Raw genomic sequence first — 25,809 nt, 5'->3', positions numbered from 1 at the left:
AAATAATAGCAACCGTGTTTTGAAGTTTACCCAGCCCCTTAAAAAATAAGACAAAAAAATGAAAAAAAATAAAAAAATTGCAACTACGCTGGAAAACAGCATGGAGGTTCCTCAAAAAGTTGAAAATAGAGCTACCTTATGACCCAGCAATTGCACCACTGGGTATTTACCCTAAAGATACAAACGTAGTGATCTGAAGGGGCATGTGCACCCCAATGTTTATAGCAGCAATGTCCACAATAGCCAAACTATAGAAAGAACCTAGATGTCCATCAACAGACGAATGGATAAAGAAGATGTGGTATATATATACGATGGAATACTATGTAGCCATCAAAAGAAATGAAATCTTGACAGTTGTGACAACGTGGATGGAACTAGAGGGTATTATGCTGAGCAGAATAAGTCAATCAGAGAAAGATAACTATCATATGATCTCCCTGATATGAGGAAGTGGAGATGCAATGTGGGGGGTTTGGGGGGTAGGAGAAGAATAAATGAAACAAGATGGGATCGGGAAGGAGACAAACCATAAGAGACTCCTACTGTCACAAAACAAACTGAGGGTTGCTGGGGGGAGGTGGGGGAGGGAGAGGGTGGTGGGGTTATGGACATTGGTGAGGGTATGTGCTATGGTGAGTGCTGGGAAGTGTGTGAACGTGGTGATTCACAGACCTGTACCCCTGGGGCAAATAATACATTATATGTTTATAAAAAAATTTAAAAATTTTTAAAAAGTACTATTAAAAATGTAACAAAAATAAAAGAAGACCCTTTTAATCTTGGAAAAAAAAAGAAATGTACCCGGCCCTAGCTGTCTATTAAGTACAGATTCTAAACGAGTGGTAGAGGTGAGGTTCAATTTGTTAACTACCCAGGGGAACCTGCACATGGTACTGTCTGGTAGCTACTAAGAGGATTCCAAAGAATTTTCTAGGACATCCCCCTCTCCCTCGTGCCCTCAGTTTGACTGCTATACAATAGTATGGGTGCTCCTCTACTCAGAAGCAGTTCAAAGGGGACAAATTCTCACATGGGAGTACCAGAAAGGTGTTCTATGTGGGTTGATACATTTGTTATGGTACCAAAAGCCCTGAGCACTGTGAGGGGGAAGCAATGGAGACGAGGTTGAGAATGACTCCTTAACTGCCACCATTACCTCCGCTACTGTTGCCTAATTACTGCCATCTCAATAAAGTGTGTTATGACCACTTACTCTCCCAAACTTCAGGTGATAGAATCTTTTGAGAGCAAGTCGATGCAAACAAACAAACAAAAATTGCCAGAAATGGGCTACCCGTTATATTGTGGCCACAGCTGGTACTAATAAAAAACTCTGCCTCTGTTCTCCTGAAACTTATAATGATGTAAGTAGTATTGTTTTTGCGACGATTTCCCATAATAAAATGATTTCCAGAAGAATAAAATACTTAAACACTTAAAAAGCAATCACAGAAGTTGTAGAAGAAAACACACAGGGATGATTTTATATATGCTGCCAAATATGTGACAGACAATGTTAGTGTTTTAAGATTTTATTTGTTTATTTGGCAGACAGAGATTACAAGTAGGCAGAGAAGCAGGCAGAGCGGGTGGCGGTGGGGGGGAGCAGGCTCCCCACCGAGCAGAGAGTCAGATGCGAGGCTCGATCCCAGAACCCTGAGATCACGACCCGAGCCGAAGGCAGAGGCTTCAACCCACTGAACCACCCAGGCACCCCAATGTTAGTGTTTTAAATTTTACAAACCAAGAGAAAGCAACAATTCAAAGGAGAAACAGAAAAGGACATAAAAAAGGAATCTGCACATAATGATATGCAAAAGACTTCAAACTTTGGCAAAAATTATCTTCAAACTAGAAAAATGTAAATGAAAATGAGATACCATTTTTAATCTAGCAGTGTGGCAGAAACAGGTGAGTATAATTTATAGCACAGGTAACTGGTGGGGCAACAAGCAATCTCACACAGTATTTGGGGTGGGGGTAAATAGGAACTTCCTCTTTGAAAGGCCATTTGGCAACACTGATCAAACACTGAGCACATGGAAACGATATAAGAAACCACTGACAGATGAATGGATAAAGAATTGTGGTATCTGGTATACACAATGGAATATTATTCAGCCATAAAAAAGGAGGAAATCTGGCCATTTGTGACAACATGGATGGATCTTGAGAGCATTATGCAAAAACAAGTCAGACAAATGCTGTGTGATCTCACATGTGGAATCTCAGAACAAAACAAAACAAAACTCCATAGAAAAAGAGAGCAGATTTGTGGTTACCAGAGGTGGGAGGCGGAAGGGAGGAGGACCTGGAGGAAGGGAGTCCAAAGGTACAAACTTCCACTTACAAGTAGGTAGTAGGGATGTAATGTGCAGCATAACAACCATAGCTAAGGCTGCTGTAGGATTTCTGGACAGTTGTTAAGAGAATAAATCCTTAATTATTCTTATAACAACAACAAAAAAGTTCTTATGACAAAGAAAATTTTTTTCCTTTTTCTGCTTTTTCTTTTTATTGTATCAATATGAGATGATGGATGTTAACTAAATACTGATAATCGTTTCACAATATATGTAAATCAAACCATTGTGCTGCATATCCTTAACTTACCCATGATGGGTGTCAATTATATCCAAAAAAAACCTGGAAAAAATACTGGGGAAACAACTGTCTTAACTATAGGTATACAAAGATGTATGTCTGATACATGACAGCGTTATAAGCAATGGCAAAACACTAGAAACAACCAGAATGCCCGTTAAGAGGGTATGGTTAAATGAACTGTGGTACCACCTGGACAATGAGATACTGTCCAGCCATGAAAGGTACAAAGTAGATCTGTACCTGTTAACATGACGAGTTCTTCAACAGACAGGGTCGGATTCAAAAAGTAGGGTACATGGCAGCGTCTGTAACCTGCTCTGCTCGCACATGCCTGTGTGTGGGCGTGTCTAGAATATTCCTCAGAAAATTCGCAAGAAACAGGTAAAATTGTCTGCTTTGGGGGATGAGAACTGGAGACTGCCAGTTTGAGATGAGAGGAACACTGATCTCTTGTTTGATATACCCCCTTGTACACCTGGGTGTGTGTGTGTGTACCAAAAGCATGTAGTCTTTTTTAAAATGGAAATCTAGTTAATACGAATAAATAGAAAAATTGAATAGTTCCTAAAGGTGTACAGAAAAACAAAAAGAAAACCTAATAGCCTTCCTATTACTTTAGAAAAATCAATGCTTTTAAAAGGATAACTTTTTTTTTTTTTAACAATGATCTAGTGATTAGGCTGTGGAAGGCTGACTTTTCAAGGACTATTGAATTTCATTCAGTAGACAGAGAATGACCTGAAAAGCAAACTAATGACAGCTTCTCAGTCAGAAAGGGAGGTATGGTTATTTACGTAACTCTGAGGACACACGAAAGATAATGTCTGCATTATCTTCATGGCTCATCTTCCACTGCAGAGAGGCCAAATGGACAAGACCCTCCAGTTATACCTATGCCGGGACCGGCCCAGGAGGATTAAAGTGTTTCTGAGGCACTGAGCCATTATGAAATTTGAAAGCAACCACTTCTGTCAAATTGGGGGGAAAAAAAAACTCCACAACAATTATTCTCTCCTTAAAGTACAATGGAAATAAGTGTGTTGGGCTTTTATGCGGGTAAATACAGAGTAGCTGTGCTATACTTCAGTACTCAATGCAAACGAAACAAAACAAAAGAAAACAAAAACCACTAAAAGCTGCCTATCAAAAGGTACCACTTCTATGGTTGAATGAATAGTCTTGTTACCTATCAATCAATGAAGAGGTTCGTTTGGCGCATTTCTTATATCCTCAAGAGCAGCTCAGGGGAAATATTGCAGCTGGACGTGATATGGCTTAGGGGAACGTAGAGTTTTGTCGTTGGGGACAGCTTTTGGTTTTAATGGATGCAGTACTGAAGACCAAGTTACTGGCATTTGGAGGAAGGAGAAGCCTGAGGAGGCTTCACAGAGGATCTGGAACGAAGCTGCGCCTAAAGTTAAGAGTACCTGGGGAGGTAAAACAGCATGAGCAAAGGCCCAGAGGTGGACTACCAGCAAATTGAAAAAACAGACACCAGTGGAATAGCACACCATGTTGTGAAAGACAGAGAGAGAACATTCAGTTTGAACAGAGAAACTCAGTCCACTTTGCGGCAGGCTTGGAAGCCATGAAGAAGAGTGCAATTCATGTGTTATCCATGTACTTACAAAATTCTGTCTTACCACGTGATAATGGATGACTGGGACAATGGGGAAACCATTAACCACATGTCCTTGTGGTTAAATACTTGAGATAACCTAAATATTAGGTTTAAAAAGACCCCCCCCAAAAACATATGATTTCTCAGTACAGTGGGTCAGAGTTTGCAAAGAAAATATTTGACCAAAGGTCCCTCTTTTTGCATAATCCCTAATCTCACAACTCCATTTGGGAAATGCCAGGGAGGCAACAGGGAACCTTTCCTGCTTCCAGACTAAGGAAGTGGGGTGAGGACTTGCACAAGGTCTACAAGCTGTGAGGTGTAAAATGAGCTAAATTGTTGACATGAAAGAAAACCTGGGAATTCTCTTCTATGACTCCACAAGTTTCCCTCCAACTGGAGTTCCTCTCCCATACATAGAATTCTGACACCTCTCCACTACTCTAAGAAGTGTGATACTAGGAAATACCAAGTGGGAGGGCAGTGCTGTGGAAGGCTCCTCAGATGAAGAGGGAGCTGAGAAGCAGGAAGGAAAATAGATGGTAAAGAGGAGCAGAAGCTCTGGCAATGATGTCTTATGAAAGACAAAGGAAGAGGAGAAGTTGGCCTATGCGTCTATACTGTAAACCATCCTCAGGGGGCACCTGAGAGGCGTGTGTGAGAAACACGGATGGTATCGCTTTTCTGCACCTCTGGGTGCAGGGCCAAGGGGATACCAGTTGGTGGGGGGGGTTTGGGGACAGGAGTTGAGCTGGATCCACACCAACATCACTTTTCCCACCACAAGTCTCCCAGGGCCTGCCTCCCCATCCCTGGAGTATAGTGGTTCACTACGGTAGACCACTTGGGAGTTCAAAGTCAACAATTTCAAGTCACAAAATCAGAAAGACTGAGATCCTGGACAGGACTAGACACAGTCAAAAGTCTTAACAAATGAAAATCTATCTTCCACAACAAATCACAACATATCTTTTTATTGAAACTGGAGGGATGAAAGACATAACTCTCAAGTGAGCTGAGGAAAAGAAGAAGAAAAAAATCACCAAATACTAATTTAAGGTGATAAAATGTTAAATGATAAAATGATAAATTAAAGTGATAAAATGTTAAATGTTAAATGATAAACTGTTTCTCCTTATTTGGAAAGCTGCTTGTAAGGTCACATGTCAGTGAATGTGAAAATATTTCTTATGGGCTGCTTTTGATCCACCCATACTTACTCTACCATAAAGATGACCTTCAACCAGAATTGCCTTCAACAAAGGAATTTTGTAGAACTCACTGCCTATAGCTAGAGAAAGACTACAGAAGTGATCTTCAGAACCAACCAAATATCTTAAATTTATTTATCAAGCAATAGTATGTGTATATTTTGCAAGTACTGTGTCAAACTCTGTATAGAGTCTACAGAATTAATAAAAGACACAGTGCATGGGGCGCCTGGGTGGCTCAGTGGGTTAAACCTCTGCCTTCAGCCCAGGTCATGATCCCAGGTTCCTGTGATGGAGCCCCGTATTGGGCTCTCTGCTCAGCAGGGAGCCTGCTTCTCCTCCTCTCTCTGCCTGCCTCTCTGCCTACTTGCGATCTCTCTGTCAAATAAATAAAGAAAATCTTAAAAAAAGAAAAAGACACAGTGCATGACCTCAGAGACTGAGAGCTACACACACACCCACCAGAGCTGCAGACACTGTCTGAGGAACAGAATAATGGAGGGAAAAATACAAAGGTGCTTGTTACTGAGATCTCCAAAGCCAGCTTGGTCTAATTTAGAAAGGCTGAAATCTCGTATTAAATGCTTTCCTTAATCTGGATTTAAATGAGATGGGGGAGCTATGGATGTGACAGAAACAAGGTTGTGATCTGTGGGGATCAGTATTAAGGAGTTGTGTGCTAGGAGTCTGCCACCACTTTCCCAGCCCCTTGGGTCATTCCAGGAATGTACCAGAAGAGTTTAGGCGATAGCAAGGGCCTCTCAGCTTTAGTAAGGATACTCCTTTAAGTCAGGCATGTGGGGTTCAATGTTCAAGAATAACCAAGGATCCAAATGATTGCTCTAGATACAATACCTCACTTATCAGTTTCCAACAGCTGTTATCACTGGACTAAAGGTATTGGGAATATAGTTAAATCTGTCCATCCTAGCCATGGTCTCACAGTTAGTCCTATAATCTTCACCCCATTTGCAAATTCTCTGTGACCCTGGGAAGTAAGACTGCCAAAGGAATGCTGGGATTTCTGGTTCCGGAAGTGGGGTCACCGGCAATTAAGATCTGCAATGGGCCAGGCCAGATCAATGTGTCCTACCTTCTATGAGACCACAAGGTCTCTGCAGCTAGTCTCCGTTCCCCTAGACCTGATGGGAAGTGGGGAGATGAAATTCACTGACTCTATCACAGGCCCAAATATCTGCCTCCTCTTTTTTTAGGAAGTGTTCCATCCTCCAGCAGCCGAAATGGTACCTAAATCTACATGTGGCCCTGTTGGTCCTGGTTGTTTTTCCACGTCTGAGACCCCAAGAGTCACCTGCTCTTTTGCCTTTAGGCCGTCTTTCTCTGGAGACTTCCATGCTCTCTATTTCACTGGAGCAGTTAGGGAGATCTTAGGAGAGCAGAGTTCCAGAAAACTCCAACTGGTCAATAAGATGAGCACTTCAGGCATGGCAGAGCAAGAGGGCTGCAAAGAAACACAGAAGGAGACTAAACTGTGTCACCTGAGGATCTGCTTACCAGCCCTTCTGGGGGCATCCCCATTTTATGCCTTTTTGTATGTGCCCCAGAGCTCTCACCTTGGCTAAGTCTTGAAGTTGGACGGGATATATTTTAGCAGAAAACAAAGAGGGAAGAGCATTCTAGGTAGGAGTGACAGTGTGAGCAATGGCCAAGTGTCATCCTTCAAGAACTCTAAAGAAGAGAAATGAAGGGAGCTTATTGATAGAGATAAAAGACAGAGAAGACTTGATGACATAATGAGCGTCTGAGTACAGGGAGGGGTAAATGGAGGTTCTGTTCAGCTATCTTCCATTTGCAGGGAAAATGGAATGACAGGAAATTTCCACTGTGTAAGAGGAAATGGTCAGAGCATCTGATGACACGGTTGAGTGCAAGAAAATGCCGAGACCACAGTCTGCAGAGTAACTTCTCCTTTTTCGTTGTTGATCAAGGGCAGATTTTCTCACTAGTAAGTAGTATTTAATTAGCAAGTTTCAAAGTTTAATAATAATATGTCACCAAATAGAGCCATATAATTTAAAAATGGCTGAACCAAATTTTAACTCCCTTTGTCAGTGCCCTTACAAAAAAAAAAAATTTTTTTTTTAAATTCTGCTTTGTATTTCTTCAGTGTCTGTCTCGTTTACTATCTCTCTCCATCTCCCCTTACTTGGGCTTCAGCTCAGTGTTGCACGAACTCTACTAAATTTGGGAAGGTCCAGTTACATCTCTAAGTAAAGGACTTTTGTCAGATAATCCTGTCAGAACACACCTTCAAGGAGAATTTATTATGGAGTAAAGTGGATGGGAAAAAGGGGTTTTGATCACTGGCAGAAAGGAATATACTTCTAAACAAGAATCCATGTGAAAGTGCTGTATAGATGATAACAGTGGCAATGACTATAATTATTCAGTCTTTTGGTTCTACTTTTTTGAATTCGAACTTAGGATCCCATGCAAAAGATTGCATATAGGTATATAACTTAGCCCCGCATGTCTTTTCATACACTTGTCTACACAATTATGTCTTCAAATAGAAGAGTGAGGGTGAAACATTCCTTGGAGTAACCCACCTTCCCTAGTAAATTGCATTGGCATTGGCATAAGAATTAATGGACTGGCCTGTGGATCATCACTGGGATCAAGAATGGGAGGGAAGGCCCCAGAGAAAGAGAAGTGGAGGTCTCCAATATGTGATGTGGTATGGGTCAAAGCGTATCCCTCCAAAAAGACATGTTGAAGTCTTAATCTCCAGTTCCCATGAATATGACCTTATTTAGAACTTGATGATTAAGTTGAGGTCACTGGGGTGGGCCTTGATCTGATAGGACTTGTGTCCTCACAAAAAGTGGAAGTTTGGACACAGGCATGCACACAGGGAGGACAACGTGAAGGCATAGAGCACGCCACGGGAAGATGGAGGCAGAGGTCCACAAGGCAAGTGATGCCACAGCAAACCAGCAGAAGCTTGGGGAAAGGCACGGAACAGATCCTACCTCAGGGCCCTTAGAAGGAAGCAACCCTGCCAATACCCCGATCTTGGACTCTGCCCTCTAGAACTATGAGGCAATAAATTCCTATTGTTTATAAAACCAAGTTCATGGCACTTTGTTACAGCAGCCCTAGGAAACTAACAGAGAGTGGTAAGGGCAAGAGGTGAGGAACAGCACCATTTCTTGCAAGGAACAGAGCTCCCCTTCCTCTGGGTGTTCCCCCATGATGTCCCCCTCAATTCTAGTTTTTAGCAGTTCAAGGTCAGGAACAGGATTAAGAGCTGCAGGGCCACACGTGGTATTTACAAAAAGCAATATCCTAAAACCAAATACACATACCCAGCCTGGGTGACTGTGTTGTCCAGAGATACCTATGAAGTTCCAGTTTGAAGCCAAGTGGGTGACCTTGCCAGATGCCTCACTGCCTCCTCCTACAAGGACACAGAAGGCCCCTGAGAACCTTGGGGGTGGCAGGGTCAAAGTAGCAGTGCACTGTCCCTTCAGTTTGGACTTCAAGAACGCCCTTTTAGGACTACATGATCACTGCAGTTAACACTGCTATATGGTATATTTGAAAGTTGCTAAGAGAATAGATCCTAAAAGTTCTCATTGCAAGGACAAAAACATTCTTCCTTTTTTTGGTATCTATGTGAGATGATGGATGTCAACTAAACTCTCTTCACTAATCATTCCACAATACATGTAAGTGAATTCATTATCTGTATACCTTAAACTTATATAGTACTGTATTGTCAATTACATCTTAGTCAAAAAACAGAACAAACAAACAAACAAAAAAAAAACAAAACAAAAACCCCTCTCAGTCCTCTCAGCTGAAGCAGGTCAGAGCCTGACCAGGCTGGCTCCAGGGCTCCCATCTTCCTTCTGACCAAAGCAGCTATGCTTTTCTCTCCTTTCTGAAAAGGATTTACACATTCGATTCCAATTAAATGAAGGGTTTCCAGATTAAAGACAAATGCCTCGACACTCCTTTGTAAGACCCCTGGCTTCAGACAAACTCATCTAGTAATCATTCTTCATACACTCTCCACCCTCCCTGACTTAATGTCTTTCCCTCTCCTGGGAATGCCCTTACTCTTGATTCCACCAAGTATAGTCCTGCTGTGCCATAGTCTTTTTGCCACTTAAAAATACTTGTTCCCTGCAAAAAGAAGTCCAATTCTACTAATCTTGGGCTAGAATTCTTAGAAGCCATAGAAAGTAGACCAGCTCCCCGTGTGGATGGTTATATGCCCAAATTCTAGTCATTGAGACAAAGGGGAGGTTTGCTGGGAGGCACCTAGGAAAGGGTTGCCTACTTGATAAGAAAGCAGAATTCTTTGTCCCATCTTTCCCACTTCCAATCCTCTTCTTTTTGCCTATGAATATAGTTGAATGAGGATGTGATTCTCAGAGCTACAACGCCATCTTATGATTGTAAGGGGGGGAAAAGAGGCATACTACACATTTGCAACATGGAACTTGAAGGTAATATGTTAAATGAAATAAGACAGGACAATACTGTATGATCTCACTTATATACAGAATCTTTAACCACCCCCTCCCCAAACAACAAAAATCAAGCTCATAGGTACAGAGACAGAATAGTGATCATCAGAGGTGGGGGGGAAGGAGATGGGCAAAATGGGTGAAGGGGGTCAAAGGTACAAACTTCCAGTTATAAAGCAAGTCATGCAGATGTAATATACAGCATGGGGATTATAGTTAATAACCCTATATTGCATACTGAAAGTTTTGCTAATAGAGTAAATCCTAATCATCACAAGAAAAAAAAAACTATGTATGATGATGGAAAGAAACTGTGATCATTTTGCAATATATACAAATTTAGAGCTTCACATTCTACACCTAAAACTAATAGGATGTTGTATGGCAATGATCCCTTAATTTAAAAAAAAAGAGAGAGCTGCAGAGACACTGACCCAGAACCCTGACATCCTTGAACACCCGAATCAGCACTGGAGGTCACCTAGCCCCCGACTACTTGTGTAAGAAAGAAGCCCTCTTCGATTCACTGCCAATTAAGTTTTCTGTTACAGTCAAATGCACACCTCAATGATACATTTCCCATCCTCCAAGGCCCCTTCCAGGGAACATTCAGAGATCTCCCCACCTGCAAAGCAGACAAAATTTTCCTCTCTTTGCTTCCATCTTCTTTGTACCTCCAGTCGCAGCTGTTAATGTTCCTTATCACATTTGATAATTCATATTTAAATTTCATTTTTCTTTTAAATGACAGGCCCATGAGGACAAGACCTTCCTGTGTTCTTCCTCTGATAGAAGCGATCTTTTAAAACAGTGCTTTTAAAAATTTTAATTGATGTATACTTGACAATGTAACATTAGTTTCATGTGTACAACATAGTGATTTGACAAGACTCTATATTACGCTATGTTCCCCGCAAGGGTAGCTGCCATCTGTCAGCCTACAGTGCTATTACAGTACCATTGACTATACTGCTTATGCTGTGCCTTTTCTCCCCGTGACTTACTCATTCCGTAACTGGAAGCCTGGACCTCCCACTCGCATTCAACCATTTTGCTTAGCTCCCACACCCTCCCCATCCAGCAACCACCAGTTTGTCCTCTGTACTTATTTCTGCCTTTTGTTTATTCATTTGTTTTGTTTAGATTCCACATACAAGCAAAATCGTATTTTTCTTTCTCAGTCTGACTTACTTCCCTGAGCATTATATCCTCTACACCCATCCACGCTGTTGCAAATGGCAAGATCTCACGGTTAATTATGGCTGCGTAGTGTTTCACTAGACACATACTCCCCACATCTTCTTTGTCCATTCATTGATCAGTGGTCACCTGGGTCGCTTCTGTATCTTGGCATTTGTAAATAATGCTGCAATAAACATAGGGGTGCATGTAGCTTTTCAAATTAGTGTTGGTTTTCTTTGGGTAAACACCCAGTACTGGAATTACTGGATCATATGGTAGTTCTACTTTTAATTTTTTGAAAGGACTACAGTGGCTGCACCAATTTACATTCCCACCAACAGTGCACAAGGTTTCCTTTTTCTCCACATCTTTCTCAACACTTGTTTCTTGCCTTTTTGATCCTAGCCCTTCTGACAGGTGTGAGGTGATAGCTCAGTGTGGTTTTGATTAGCATCTCCCTGATGATTAGAAATGTTAAGTGTTAAAAATGCTTCTAAAACTTTAATGTGTATACAAACTGTGTTATGATCTCGTTAGAAGTGGAGATCCCTGGCCCCAACCATGGAGCATCTGATTCAGTGGTTCTGGGGTAGAGCTCAAGAGTATGTATCTCAGGAAATTCTCGGATGATGCAGGTGCACTGTACAGAGTCCCTCTGAGGAAACGCTGCTGTAAGACACAGGGCACCATTTGTATAATCCTTGTCACACACCACCTCAGTTAACCTCTTTCCTTTTTGTTTTGTATCCCCAGTGATTTTGTGAACTCCTGGAGATCAGGAACCATATTTCATGCCCCTTGGTACCTCCAGGCTACCTCGCCCAGTGGCCCTCAAGGATCTTCACTGGGTAACTGAATGGAATGAATGAGTGACGTGAATACAGCCCCTAGACTTCAGGTGTGGTTTCTTCTTCTCCCCAACATTGGTAAATATGGCACAAGCCACTGCCTCAACTGATATTTCTGCACGGTTTCAGAATTCAAGTCAATAAGATGCAGCCAAGAGCCCTTTTCTTAACAGTGGACCCCATTACAATGTAGAGACACTAGGATTTCAGGCCTGATTCCTGTTGCATGAAGTCACATATTTTTATAAGTTACAAATTTTGTATTATACACTTTGTTCCCTCTGGTTCTCTGAGCCAAGAAGTGCCACTTAAAATAATCTAGTAAGTAAATAAATTTTCCTCCAGGCAAAAACTCTTTGTCACATACGTGCATTATCTGGTTAGAAAACATTACCCAGAGTGATGGGAGAACACAGAGAGCTCTTCCTGGAACCTGTAATGGTTGAATTGTTGCAAGGAACATTAAATTGGATTCTTATTTTGTTTTTGATGGGCCTTGTTCTCAGGGAGGCCACTCAGGAAGAAGGCAGTCTATGGTATTAGGACAGTGTGGGGGCCAAGGCCATGAGAGGAAATATTTCCTTTCACCCAAAAACTAGAAATTAATCCCTTTGCTGATGACCAAACCTTAAGTAGCAGCATTTCTTTTTTTATAGTTTTTTATTATGTTAGTCATCATATAGTACATCATTAGTTTTTGACAGCAGCATAATTTCTGAATGTTGTTTAGAGAGTTTAACAAGAAATACTAGCAGTAGGATGCCAGGTCTGTGCCACTTTTTCAAAAGCGAAGGCAATGGTTAAAAAAAAAAAAAAGACCCACAGAAAGACATCCCCAGTGAAAATTTGCTGAGTTGTTTCCTCTTTGTTCTCTGTTAACAGCAAGGGTGAAACGACCTGTTTAGGCCATAAGAAGAAAACGTGATGAAGATAAAAGCTGATAGGAGATTCACTTCCAAGGTTTAAAAGTACCAATGAAAGATAAATGGTGTGGGCTCTATTTAATACATTCCAACCTCTGACTTTACAGTGGGGATCTGCTGGTGAAAACACTACCCTCTCCGAGCCCCAGAATAATCACCTGAAAATGGAGACAGTAATAGAAGTTATCTTATAGAGTATGTCCTGGCTCCTCACAGTGTGGACCATGAACCTGGAGCATCACCACCACCCAGGATCTTATAAGACCTGCAGAATCTGCCCTTTAGCAAGATCCCCAGGTGATTTCTATGCACGGTAAAATTTGAGAAGCACTGGATACGTAAGAACAGAGTCTTTTGAGAAATGGTCTGTTCATGTCTTCTGCCCAATTTTTTTTTTTTAAGATTTTATTTATTTGACAGAGATCACAAGTAGGCAGAGAGGCTGGCAGAGAGAGAGAGGAAGGGAAGCAGGCTCCTCACTGAGCAGAGAGCCGGATGCGGGGCTCGATCACAGGACCCCGAGATCATGACCTGAGCCAAAGGCAGAGGCTTTAACCCACTGAGCCACCCAGGCGCCCCCTTCTGCCCAATTTTTAATTGGATTGTTGGTTTTTTGGATGTTGAGTTATATCAGTTCTTTACATATTTTGGATACTAATTCTTACTGGATATGTCCTTTGCAAGTATCTTCTCATATTCCCTCGGTCATCTGATAGTTTTGTTGATTGTTTTCTTCACCGTCTGGAAGCTATTTTGATGTAACCCCAATAGTTTCTTTTTGCTTTTGTTTCCCTTGCCTCAGGAGACTTATCTGGAAAATTGTTGCTACGGCTGATGTCGGAGACATTTCCACCTGTGCTCTCTTCTAGAATTTTTATGGTTTCAGGTCCCACATTTAGGTCTTTCATCCATTTTGAGTCTATTTTTGTGTATGGTGTAAGAAGGTGGTCCAGTTTCATTCTTCTGCATGTAGCTGACAACTCTTCCCAATACCATTTGAAGAGATTGTCTTTTTCCCATTGGATATTCTTTCCTGTTTTGTTGAAGATTAATTATGTAATTGTGAGTTTGTTCCTGGGTTTTCTATCCTGTTCTACTCCTCTGTGTGTCTATTTTTGTGCCAATACCATACTGTTTTGATGACTACAGCTTTGTAATATAACTTGAGGCCTGCAATTGTGATACCTCCAGCTTTGCTTTTCTTTTTCCAAACTGCTTTGGATATTTGGGGTCTTTTGTGGTTCCATATAAATTTTAAGATTGTTTGCTCAACATCACACATCATCAGGGAAATGGAAATCAAAACTACAATGAGATATCACCTCACACCTGTCAGAATGGCTAAAATCAACAACATAAGAAACAAGTGTTGGTGAGGACATGAAGAAAAAGGAACTCTTATGCACTGTTGGTGGGAATGCAAACTGGTGCAGCCACTCTGGAAAACAGCATGGACATTGCTCAAAAAGTTAAAAATAGAATGACCCTATGACCCAGCAACTGTACTACTAGGTATTACCCAAAGGATACAAAAACACTGATTTCAAAGGCATACGTGAACCCCCATATCTATAGCAGCATTATTTGCAGTAGCCAAATTATGGAAGCAGCCCAAGTGTCCATCAACTGATGAATGGATAAAGATGTGGTGTATATATACACAACGGAATATTACTCAGCCATAAAAATGAATGAAACCTTGTCATTTGCAATGACATGAAGTCACAATATGATGCTAAGTCAGAGAAAGACAAATACCATATGATTTCACTCCTATGTGGTACTTAAGAAAACAAATGAACAAGGCGGAGCGTGGGAGAAAGAAAGAGAGAGAGACAGACCGACAGACAGACAAACCAAGAAACACACTCTTAACTCTAGAGAACAAACTAATGGTTACCAGAGGGGAGGTGGACAGAGGGATGGGTGAAACAGGTGATGGGGAGTAGGGAAGGCATTTGGTATGATGAGCACTGGGGGATGCATGGAAGTGTTGAATCACTATATTGTACACCTGAAACTAGTATTACACTGTATGTTAACTGTACTGGAATTAAAATAAGTTTAAAGCCCTCTAAATCCCAGGCTGACTTTCCAAAAGTCCTTCTTAATGTAATTTTTTCTCTAATCCATGTTTACAGACAAAATTTATAAATATATATTAAACAAACAATGAAAAAAAAAGAAAATGTCTCTTGAGCCCAAACTACCTGAATCCTATACTAGTTACTATCTCTGACTCCTTAAATTGTGCCTCCATTTCTTAACCCATAAAATGGGGATGATAATAAAAACTTGACTCAGTGTTGAGAAGAGTAAATGAATAAACACGTGAAGAGCTTATAAAAGGGCATAGTACATAAGTATTCAACAAGACTGCTGTTATAGTGAGGATTAACAGATTAATGAGTTGTAAATGCTGAGTTCAGTAAATGAACAAAGTACTTGGTAGATATTAGCTGCAGTGGACAAAACACTGTTGGGTGTTGTCAGGAAAGGTGATTTAAAAATAGACCCTGGGGCATCTGGGTGGCTCAGTTGGTTGGGCGACTGCCTTCGGCTGGGATCATGATCCCGGAGTCTCAGGATCAAGTCCTGCCATCAGGCTCCCAGCTCCAAGGGGAGTCTGCTTCCCCCTCTGACCTCCCTCTCATGTTATCTCTCTCACTGGGTGTCGATCAAATACATAAAGTTTAAAAAAAAAAATATAGACCCTGACCAGGGTGTCTGGGTAACTCAGTTGGTTAGGCGCCTGACTCTTGACCTCAGCTCAGGTCTTGATCTCAGAGTTGTGAGTTCAAGCCCCGCACTGGGCTCCATGCCCAGCATGGAGCCTACTTAAAAAATAAATAGGAAAAAAAATAGACCCTGACCTCATGACACTTAGGACCCATTGGTGCTAATCCTGCTTACACACAACGCCCATTAAAAAAAAGCCATCACAATAACCGTCCTTCTGAGGCACCCACTCAGCTGTAGTCAAGGTGTCCATGCCACAGCCTGGATTTTAAATGATGGATCTAAACTATAATTCATGAGCCCAGCTTGAGTTAATACTGCTCTAGACGCCATGAAGTGACTAATATGGTGTGGGTGAAAAGCCACATTCCTGGGCTCCCTCATTTTCAAGCAGTTCTCATATATCGCTCCTTGAAATTTATAAAGTAGACAGCATTCAAAAGACCCCTATCTAGTAAATTATGTGGAAACAAGTTGATTTTGCTCATTTTGGGGGGAAAGGGCTTAGTTGTTACTTGATTCTATACATCTATACTATTTCCAAGGTGTGTCCCGCAATGGTTCTTAAACTTGGCTGCCTATTCGAATCATCTGGAGCACTCTTCCAAAACACTAATACCCAGGCCCCACTGGCAGAGATACAGATTTAATTGCTTTAGAGTAAAGCTCAGGCATGGGTATTATTCTTAAATTTCCCCGAGTGATTATAATGTGCAGCCATGGTTGAGAAACACTGCTATAAAACACATTAGGCCCAAAGGTGCCCCCAGTTACTGGAGGGAATTAGCAGAAAGCGAATAAGAATCAAGGGCAAAAGAGGAAGAGAAGGGAAGGATACCAGAAGGGATGGCTAATCAGCATTCTGCTTCTATGTCGTGGGATAAACCACCAGAAATGTGGCTTTTTTTCTCTACCAGACCATCTAGGGGTTTTATAAATGTGATAATTTCAGACATTCATCACAGGTCCAGCATAAATCAGAACCCTGAAGTAGCAGGAAAAAAGGGGACAGACCCAGAAATGTAGAACTGACCTATGGCCTTTACTCAAAGCCTTGCAAGGACCATCCCCCAGACTCATTTTCCCTATGAGCCAAACCTGGAAACAACCCGCATGCGAGCAGAATGGGTTAAACATATGGCCATAAATTTACTGTGACCATTGCAAGTGATGAAATAAAGTGTGGGCTGCAGGTACACTCAGCACAGATAAATCTCACAGATCACCTTGGGAAGGCAGACATAAGAGCACAAACTATGTGATTCCATGTGTCTGAAACTCAGGAATGAGCAAAACCAATCAGTGGTGAGAGCAGTCGGTAGAGCAGGTCTCTCTCAGAGGAGGGACCAACTGGGAAGAGCCTGAGGGGGCCTGCTGGGTGGGTGCTGGAAATGCTCTATATCCTGGTCCAGGTGGCGTAATAACGTGTGCACATACATACCCCAGTCACTGAGCTGAATATTTCAGATGGTGCACTTGACCGGAGGCAAGGTATACCTCAATATAAAATAAAGAAAAAGAAATGTATTTGCAATTATTGTTCACTCAGTAAGTATTTATTGAAGGTCTACCCTGAGCCTGGCCATGTGTTAGGTGCTGAAGAAAGAGGGAGTACTAAACCGACAGAGCCCTTGCCCTCTTGGCACTTAAATTCTAATGAAAATACACAATGTGGAACATAAAGAAATACATGTAATAGGTCATCACGAGGTTGTGATTGTGATTCATGCCATGAAGAAAAATCAAGCAGGGTATGGGGCTGTAATGTATGGGGACGGGGCACGGGGGGAATGGGCCATGCTGTTTTAGATGGCAAAGTCAGAGAAGGCCTTTCTGAGAGGGCACCGTTCCAGCAAGCTTAAGGCACCTGGTTTCCAGCCCATAGCAGATTAGAGGCAGTGCATTACATGAGGATGGCAATGTCGTTTGAAGGCAGACAAATTGACAAAACAAAGGATGTCCAATGAAAACAAGGGAAGGACGCAGAAGCTATAAGCTAGCAGGCCTGAGCACTCCAACGACCCAGGATGAAGGCCACATACCTTCCCGCCTCATTAGCCTCATTAGGACATCCCCATGACAAAGTGCGAAACAGCCTTCTGTTCTATCACTTCTCTTGCCGTGTCATCTCCACTTCCTGCCCTCTCCTCCACTGCACAGTATCTTGCAGGCAGGGATTAGGTCCTGTTTTTCATTGTATCCCCAGCACCGACTACCATGAGGGGACACAGGCAAGGGAGTCAATAAATATTTACTCTTTGTTTGGCTCTCTGATGTTGAGTCACCTCAACAATATTGCTACAACACTACTATTTCCAGAATTCTGTGTCGGCATGTAATAGAATTTATAATTCAGAATGAATAATACATCAAGTTTTAGCTTTTAAGATTGAGTGTTCAGGGGCATCAGGGTAGCTCAGTCAGTTAAGTGTCTGACTCTTGATTTTGGTTCAGGTCATGATTTCAGGGTCGTGAGACTGAGCCCTGCCTCGTGTTCCACACTGGGCATGGAGCCTGCTCAAGAGTCTCTTTCTTGGGGCACCTGGGTGGCTCAGGGGGTTAAAGCCTCTGCCTTTGGCTCGGGTCGTGGTCCCAGGGTCCTGGGATGGAGCCCGGAGTCAGGCTCTCTGCTCAGCAGGGAGCCTGCTTCCCTTTCTCTCTCTGCCTACTTGTGATCTGACTGTCAAATAAATAAATAAAATCTTAAAAAAAAAAAAAAAGAGTCTCTCTCTTCCTCTGCTCCTTCCCCCGCCCCCATCCTCTCTCTACAAAAAAGAGAAGGAAAAAAAAAAAAGATTGAATGTTTAAAACAAGACAAAAGTGTCAGCCATCTGGATCTGGAGAACTCACAGGAAAACTCCTCATTTCCCAAAGTTGCTAAGGAAATGAGGTGTTACCGTGCTAATCAATCTTGTCTTGACATCACCTGATCTCTCTCTGCCTCTGCCTCTCAGCCTGGAGCAGCGGTGTTCAAACTTCAGTGGCTGGTTAGAAATGCCGGTTTCCAGGCTCTGTCCTCAGAGATTATGACTCACTAGGTCTGAGACATGGGCAAGAATAAGAAGCATTAGAGAATGCTCAGTAATTCTCAATGCAACGTTCCCAATGCATTTCCTATCTCAGCTGATTTGCAGCATAATCACATGACACACTTTACAGATGAGGAAAACGAGACACAGAAGGTTCAGGTAATTTGCCTGGGAATGCACAAGTGTGGAGCTCGGAGATCCCAACGCAGGCATCCGGGATCCAAAGCCTACATGCTCAGGTGCCTCCGTGTGTTGTCATCCTGTAGGTACTGACGCCAAGCACGCCAGTGATGCCGGGGGTCTGCCGGCACCACTGTAGGCACACTGGCCTACAGCAGTCTTTCCCTTCAATTCTTACACCCTCTATAACTGCTGATACTCAGGGAACGTTCCCATTTCCCACAAAAGAAGGGGACTGCGAGCCCTTATCCTTGCAGTTAAAATGACGACTAGGGCTATACCCAGGAGAAGGATGGAACAGAATACAAATCACCATAAGGTAGGCAAGCAAAGGCACCTCAAACCATGGTTTGGGATGGGAGATAGAAAAGAAACGGCCACAGCCATGGAGCAGATGGACAAAGCACGGGGGTGCGGTGAGGTGAGAGGTAAGAAAGCTAATTGGCATTCAGCACTCTGCCTCTCTGTCTTGGACTGAAGCAGCAGGATCATCTGGGAGATCGTGTTCATCATCATTGCCCTCTCTGGGCTTTCTTCCCCTCTTTACCTCACTTTCCACTCCCACACTGTGCTTCCTGGGGTCCCCTGCTCCGTAAACTAGTCACTTCCAAAACCTTGTCTCTGAGTATACTTTAGGGGAACCCGAACTAAGACAGGAAGCACTTACAATGAACATAGCGGCTACTACACGTCAAGTTCTAAAATTGATGAATCTCTTAGTGCGTCAGGAGGGCCGCTGCTGGCTGGGAAAGCCACTGATTAACACGGGGAGCTTCTGATTCTCTTATTGAATTCTTTTTAAATCTCTCCTTCCCAGGTCTGTAGCCCGAAATGCTTAAAAATGGCCCAAACTGGCTTCTTAAAGATGCAAGTAAAAAATGGGGCTGTTTCTGAGATTAGACTATTCGTAAGGGCCAACCATTCTGTCTGCGGGGATAAAAGGAAAGGGAACAAGGTGACAAATATGGAGACACTAATTCAAAGCCCAGGACGTGCCTTAGGTTTCCCTACGTGGCAGGTTACATTATCCAAAAACGTCCACAATAGCCCATCCACAGACTTTTCCTTTGCATTCCCCTGCCCCTTGATCTTCGACAGCCATCCTGACTGCTCTGGCCAAAAGAGTACTTCAGAAGCGACACTGTATGACATCCATGGCTGGGACATGAAGAGCCATGCACTTCCGCCATATTCTCAGGATGCTCATTTAACCCAGCCACCATACTGGAAGAAAGCCCGAGCATTCCATGGGAAGTCCAGTGCGGAGAGGAACCAAGGCTCCCAACCCCGGATGAGCTCCCAGTAGACAACCAGCCCAGACTTGCTACCCTTCTGAGTGAGCCATCTTGAAAATCGTTCCCCTACCCCCAAGTTGAGCCTTCCCGGTTGATCACAGAAGGACAAGAAACAAGCCATCTCTCCTGAGAGGAACCCTACCTAGATTTCAGATTTTTGACCAAAATTAATTATTTTTATTCTGAACTACTCAGTTTCTTGAGGCAGAGTGTTAGGCGGCAGTAGGTAATTGATACACTCAGTTTCCCAAGAACGGAAAGCTGACTCAGAGTTTTTACCAAAACCATCTTTTGGAAGCCGAAGTGTATTTCACCCCCCCTTTTTTTTATGATTTCATTTGTTTATTTGACAGACAGAGATCACAAGTAGACAGAGAGGCAGGCGGGGGTGGGGTGGGGATGTGTGTGTGGAGGGGGAGCAGGCTCCCTGCTGAGCAGAGAGCTGGATCATCGCTCTCCTGGACCTCCATAGCCCTACTTCTTCCACTAGTTCTCCTAGAGTAGCAAGGAAAGTTTCCCATCTCGCCAACAGCAAGAGCTTTCATGTGACTGTAAATATTTATTAATTGATAGATAGGTATAGTGTTCCTCTTATCCCATCCAGGCTGGTTTCCCTGGAAACCTAATTTTCCATGGATTCCCTCAATTCCGTCTTTCAAATTTTATTAGAGCAGAGATTGAGTCTGAGGTACTTTGGGTAAACTTAATAAATCCAAGCAGCCATGTGGTCCAATCCTGGAGCAAAGTCTCTTTTGGCAATTACAGATCATCAGAAAGAAACTCCTTTCTTTTCTTATCTTTCAAAGTGCAATAAATCTATTCATAACCCATAGTAACACTTCCTCAGACCCCTTTCCCATTCTCCAATCCCTTTGTCCTTCACAGCTGCTTCAGAACCTTTTACACACAAATGATTTCTCTGGCCCCAGAATCCACTTGGGTTCTTTTCTTTCCTTCCCTCTTATCTCTTCCCTTCTCCCAAAACCTTGATTTAGCCTCTAGGTCAGCAAGGAATCATTTTTGCCCACTCTAGGATGGTGAAAGGGATAACAAAGAGGGACTCTGAGCAGACAAATATGGGTTTCTTCTAAGCAGGCAGGCAGGTTTCTGGAAGGAGGTGGGGAGAAAGGATGCTACCACCAATTTTGATTTTGTCTCAGTATATTATAAGGCATCCATTTTAATCTAGCTAATGAATATGGACAAAAAGATAAAAACAGGAAATAAGAAACCTTATGTTAATGGAAAGATGTGCTTAGAATCTATTGAGAGAATTTAGTTTTTAGGTTTAACCTTAATACTAAGTGCTAAAAATTCTATAGCACCAATGAAAAGAGAAAACACATTTCTGGCAATTTAATCCAATTCCTGCTTTAACTTTAATTCCCTTTGTCAACTCAATTACCTGGTTTTTGTTTGTTTGTTTCCAGTCATCACTTCTAGATCTCCTTTTTCCTATGTTAATGTGAATATTCACAATGAATAAAGGCGATTTGATGATTTCCTGGTTGGGGGCGGTTAGGATCTGACAAGGTGTTTGCAGTTAGCCATCATTCCATATTTGAAGGTAGCTCTCAAGGATTTTCTCTTCCTTAGCCTTGGTTTGCTATGGTCCCCTTCACCCATTATCCAGTCACCCAGTGGGTCATAATCTGAGTCAGGTAAGACATTTACCAGGTATTTGTGCAAAGAGTAGAGACCTCACTTAACAAAAATTTCAAGTGCAACGGGAAAGGTAAAATAACGAACAGACCTATTCTCTGAGCACAAAGATACTCGGGACTAGCTAAAATCAGTCTTTCCTCTTCCCCCCAAGAAAATTCCACGTTTATTCTCAGTTTCCTGACATTCCCTCCACCCCTTAACCCAGTAGTTCTCCAAGTATGGTCACTGATCAGGACCATCAAGCATTACCTGAGAACTTAATAAAAATGCAAATTCCCGGGGCACCTGGGTGGCTCAGTGGGTTAAGCCGCTGCCTTCGGCTCAGGTCATGATCTCAGGGTCCTGGGATTGAGTTCCGCATTGGGCTCTCTGCTCAGCAGGGAGCCTGCTTCCCTCTCTCCCTCTGCCTGCCTCTCTGTCTACTTGTGATCTCTCTCTGTCAAATAAATAAATAAAATCTTTAAAAAAATGCAAATTCCCCGTCCCTATCCCAGATCTATTGAAACGAACTTGGCAGGAGAGGCCAGCGATGTGTGTATGAACAAGCCCTCCAGGGGATCCTGATGCTTGGTGGACTGTGAGAACCCCTGCCTTAGAGCATAAAACTGGATCAGAATAGGGCGCCTGGGTGCTCAGTCAGTCAAGCGGGTTAAGTGCCTGCCTTCAGCTCAGGTCGAGATTCCGAGGTCCTGAGATGGAGGATTGAGCCCCAACTCAGGGAGCCTGCTTCTCTTTCTACCTTTGCCTGCCCTCCGCTCGTGCTCCCTTACTCTCACTCTATCTCAAATGGATAAGTGAAATCTTAAAAAAATAAAACAAAGCACAAAACAAAACTGGATCAGAATGGTCCAGTGAGCTGAAATTGAAAGGACCTGAGTTCTGTTTTGTGCTCTATTAGTTTACTGTGTGGCCTTCATCAAATCAGTGCACCTCTCTGGACCTCAGTTTTCTCATCTATAGAAAGACAACCTTGAGACAGAACTTCTCTTAGGTCCTTACCACTTCTAGAAAGTAACAAAGTCACTGCCTTCAAGAGCACTAGCCAAGTTAATATACTGGCATGTTTTTTCATGTCAGCTTTTTTAAAGTTTCAGGAAAGGCTAACCCAATCTTGTCAAAATGGTTAAATACTTTAAACAGCTAGAAGCTGTATTTAAAACGATTCTGTCAAGACCAAGCCATTTGTTAAAGTTGCTGGTGAATGCTCCCTGACAGTTTATCTCCCTCAGAATTTATCATTTCTTGGCCAGAAATATTAATTCATCTGATCAGTCCAGGAATCTTGATAAGCAATTATTTTTTATTTGTGCTAAAAATAGATTCACAATTCCCTTTCCGTTCAGAAGAATATTTTCCCTGTTCAGAAGTGACTCAGCATTCGTTAGGACTGTTATTAAATTGCCAAATGAGGATATTCTCTTGTTAAGGACGATGTTTCAACACATTCTTGCAAAAATATTAAAACTTAATTTTGATAGCAAATGCTACGTAGTATTTATATTCTAAGATGGTACTATGATACTGCTTTTGAAGACCTTTCATTTTTCCTGCTGATAAATTCAACTCGGTATTTTGGAGCTGAGACCAAGCCCAAGTAGAGACATAGAAGGTGGGCATGGCGCTACTTGTGGAATTGCAGCACACGACTCATTCCGCCCATTTGTCAAACTTGAGACTGTGACAAGCAAGGCTCTGATGAAATGAATAGACTTTCCAGGTGGGATGAAGTCCTGATACAAGTAGTTTTGAAATTAGCTTAATCCTTCTGATACTGAGGGAGTGGGACATGAAAAATGAGGTTTTTACCTGAAGAGTCAGTGACAATAGGGCAACTAAAGAGCTTACATGGTCACAGTGAAAAATGGTTTTAGGATCTGGAAACCAAGAAAAACAAGGACATGTATATGGTTTCGGGGGGGGGGGGAAGTCCTTTAATGTGGCATACTTGCCTTTAAAGATAAACATTAAGAGAAAAAAACTAAGACATTGCCTGCAGAAATGTCACAACTGGACACGAGTCAATTGGTGTACCCAGGCCACTTAGCAGCTAGTGATGTTTAAAGAAAACATAACATTTCCTTAGCACTATGCTAGGCTCTGTGGGATGGCAAAAACAAAACAAAACAAAACAAAACAAAACAAAAAAACAAAAAACAAAAAACAGATGTGGTAAAGGGGAAAAATAAGATCAAGAGATCAGGGGGCACCTGGGTGGCTCAGTGGGTTAAGCCTCTGCCTTCGGCTCAGGTCATGATCTCAGGGTCCTGGGATCGAGCTCAGCAGGGAGCCTGCTTCCCTTTCTCTCTCTCTGCCTGCCTCTCTGCCTACTTGTGATCTCTGTCAAATAAATAAATAAAAATCTTTTAAAAAAACAGAGATCAGTGTCCTCACTAAGCAACCAACCAGGTTCCTCTGCACACATTGTCCCTGGGCAAGTGGACTCATGAGGGAGAAGGTCCTTGCCGGCTCCCATGCTACATGAGTCCATCATGAGAATGGCCCTTTGTGGAGGAGATGGACTTACAGGTGAAACAGAGAATCAGATCAGGGTGTGGAAGCTCAGCTCATTTCAAGCCCCCCTGGACACAGAGTTGTCTGGATGGGAGTATAGGAGTCTGCTGGTTCGGGCAAAGCCTCAGAGGTGTAAGTCATGAGATTCTGTCTCCTTCACATAGTATTTCTGCCACAAAGAAAGTCCATTCAAGGGTCTGGGTTCCAGTTCCTCCTTCAGTAAATATTTATTGAGCACTTACTATGCGTCAAACACTGTTCCAGGGGATAGCTCCATCATGGAACAAAATAAAGATTTCGGGCCTCAAGGAGCTTATATTTTTGCATGGCGTGGAGAAAACAGTTATCCCACCAGGCTTGACACTGCCATCTTTAGAAAAGTCTGCTTCCGAGGCTGACCCTCAGCAGGAGTTTTGGAACTTGTATTTCCGGAGAGCCACTCCCACGACTAGTAAGTGTGCCTCTCTATGCCTATATGGTTTCCGTGAATAATAGTGTTTATTTGTGAGCACCTGCTTTCCTTCTGGGAGACCGGAATTTGGGTACATACCACGTAGAAGGTGCCTTCATGACCAGCCTCCTATGTGACCCAAACCTGGGGCACTCAGTCTCTAATGGGCTGCCGTGATGGGTAACATTTCCCATGTGCTGTCGCAACTCCCTGCTAGGAGAATTAAGCTCGTACTTTTGGACTCCACTGGGAGAGGATCTTTGGAAGCTTGCATCCAGCTCCTCCCCAGACTTCACTCCAACCCCCTTTTCTCTTTGATGATTTGACTTTGTGTCCTTTGGCTGCAATAAATCGTAACCATGGTTATGATTACATCCTGAGTGCTTTGGGTTTTCCTACTGAATCATCAATCCTGGGGTGGTCTTGGGGACTCCCCAACACACAGGAGGAGGAGGTTTGGTCTATACGCAATTAATACTATAAATGACTAAATTATCTGGTATACTAGAAGGTGATCGATGCCAAGAGGAAAATGTAGAGCAGGGAAGGAGGACTGGGATGTTGTGGGGAAGGGATGGAGCGTACTGTATTAAGTAGGAGGGGCAGTGGCGGTCTCATCGAAAAGGTGCCATTTGATCAAAGACCCGAAGGAGGTAAGCCTATTAGCTAAAGCGATGTGTGAAGGAAGAGTTTTCTAGACAAGGGCACAACTCATGCAAAGACCCTGACGGGGCAGGGTGCCCATGTGCCTGAAGAGCAGGAAGGAGGCTGGTGTGCCTAGAGTGATGAGAGCCAAGGGTAGCTAGGTAGGAGAGGAGGTCAATGAACTGAGGCCAGGAAGGGAGGATGCCCCTCATACAGGGCTTTGTAGGCCACCATGAGAGTCATCAGAAACAAAAATTAAATACACACAATTAGACACACCATGGATGTTCATAGTTGATAAGATGAAATTCTGTATTGCTCTGAGAAGGAAAATCTCAGGTGTTGAGTCATTGTATTTCAAACTAAAGTCAAGAATTCTGTCCAAAGCCCCCACATAATA

At 42.7% G+C, this 25,809-nt stretch overlaps 1 protein-coding gene across 1 annotated transcript in view; it reads right to left on the bottom strand.

Moving 5' to 3' along the window:
* The window catches only part of LANCL3 (LanC like 3), a 102,397-nt gene that overhangs the window by 41,240 nt on the left and 35,348 nt on the right, over window positions 1-25,809 (bottom strand). The gene's annotated exons all lie outside the window — the stretch shown is intronic.

This window comes from Lontra canadensis, unplaced genomic scaffold, assembly GCF_010015895.1.
Source record: "Lontra canadensis isolate GAN:19392208 unplaced genomic scaffold, GSC_riverotter_1.0 scaffold86, whole genome shotgun sequence".
In the NCBI taxonomy this organism is placed as follows: Eukaryota; Metazoa; Chordata; class Mammalia; order Carnivora; family Mustelidae; genus Lontra; species Lontra canadensis.
Note: the sequence above shows the minus strand (reverse complement) of the source record. Positions and strands in the feature narration are given on the sequence as shown.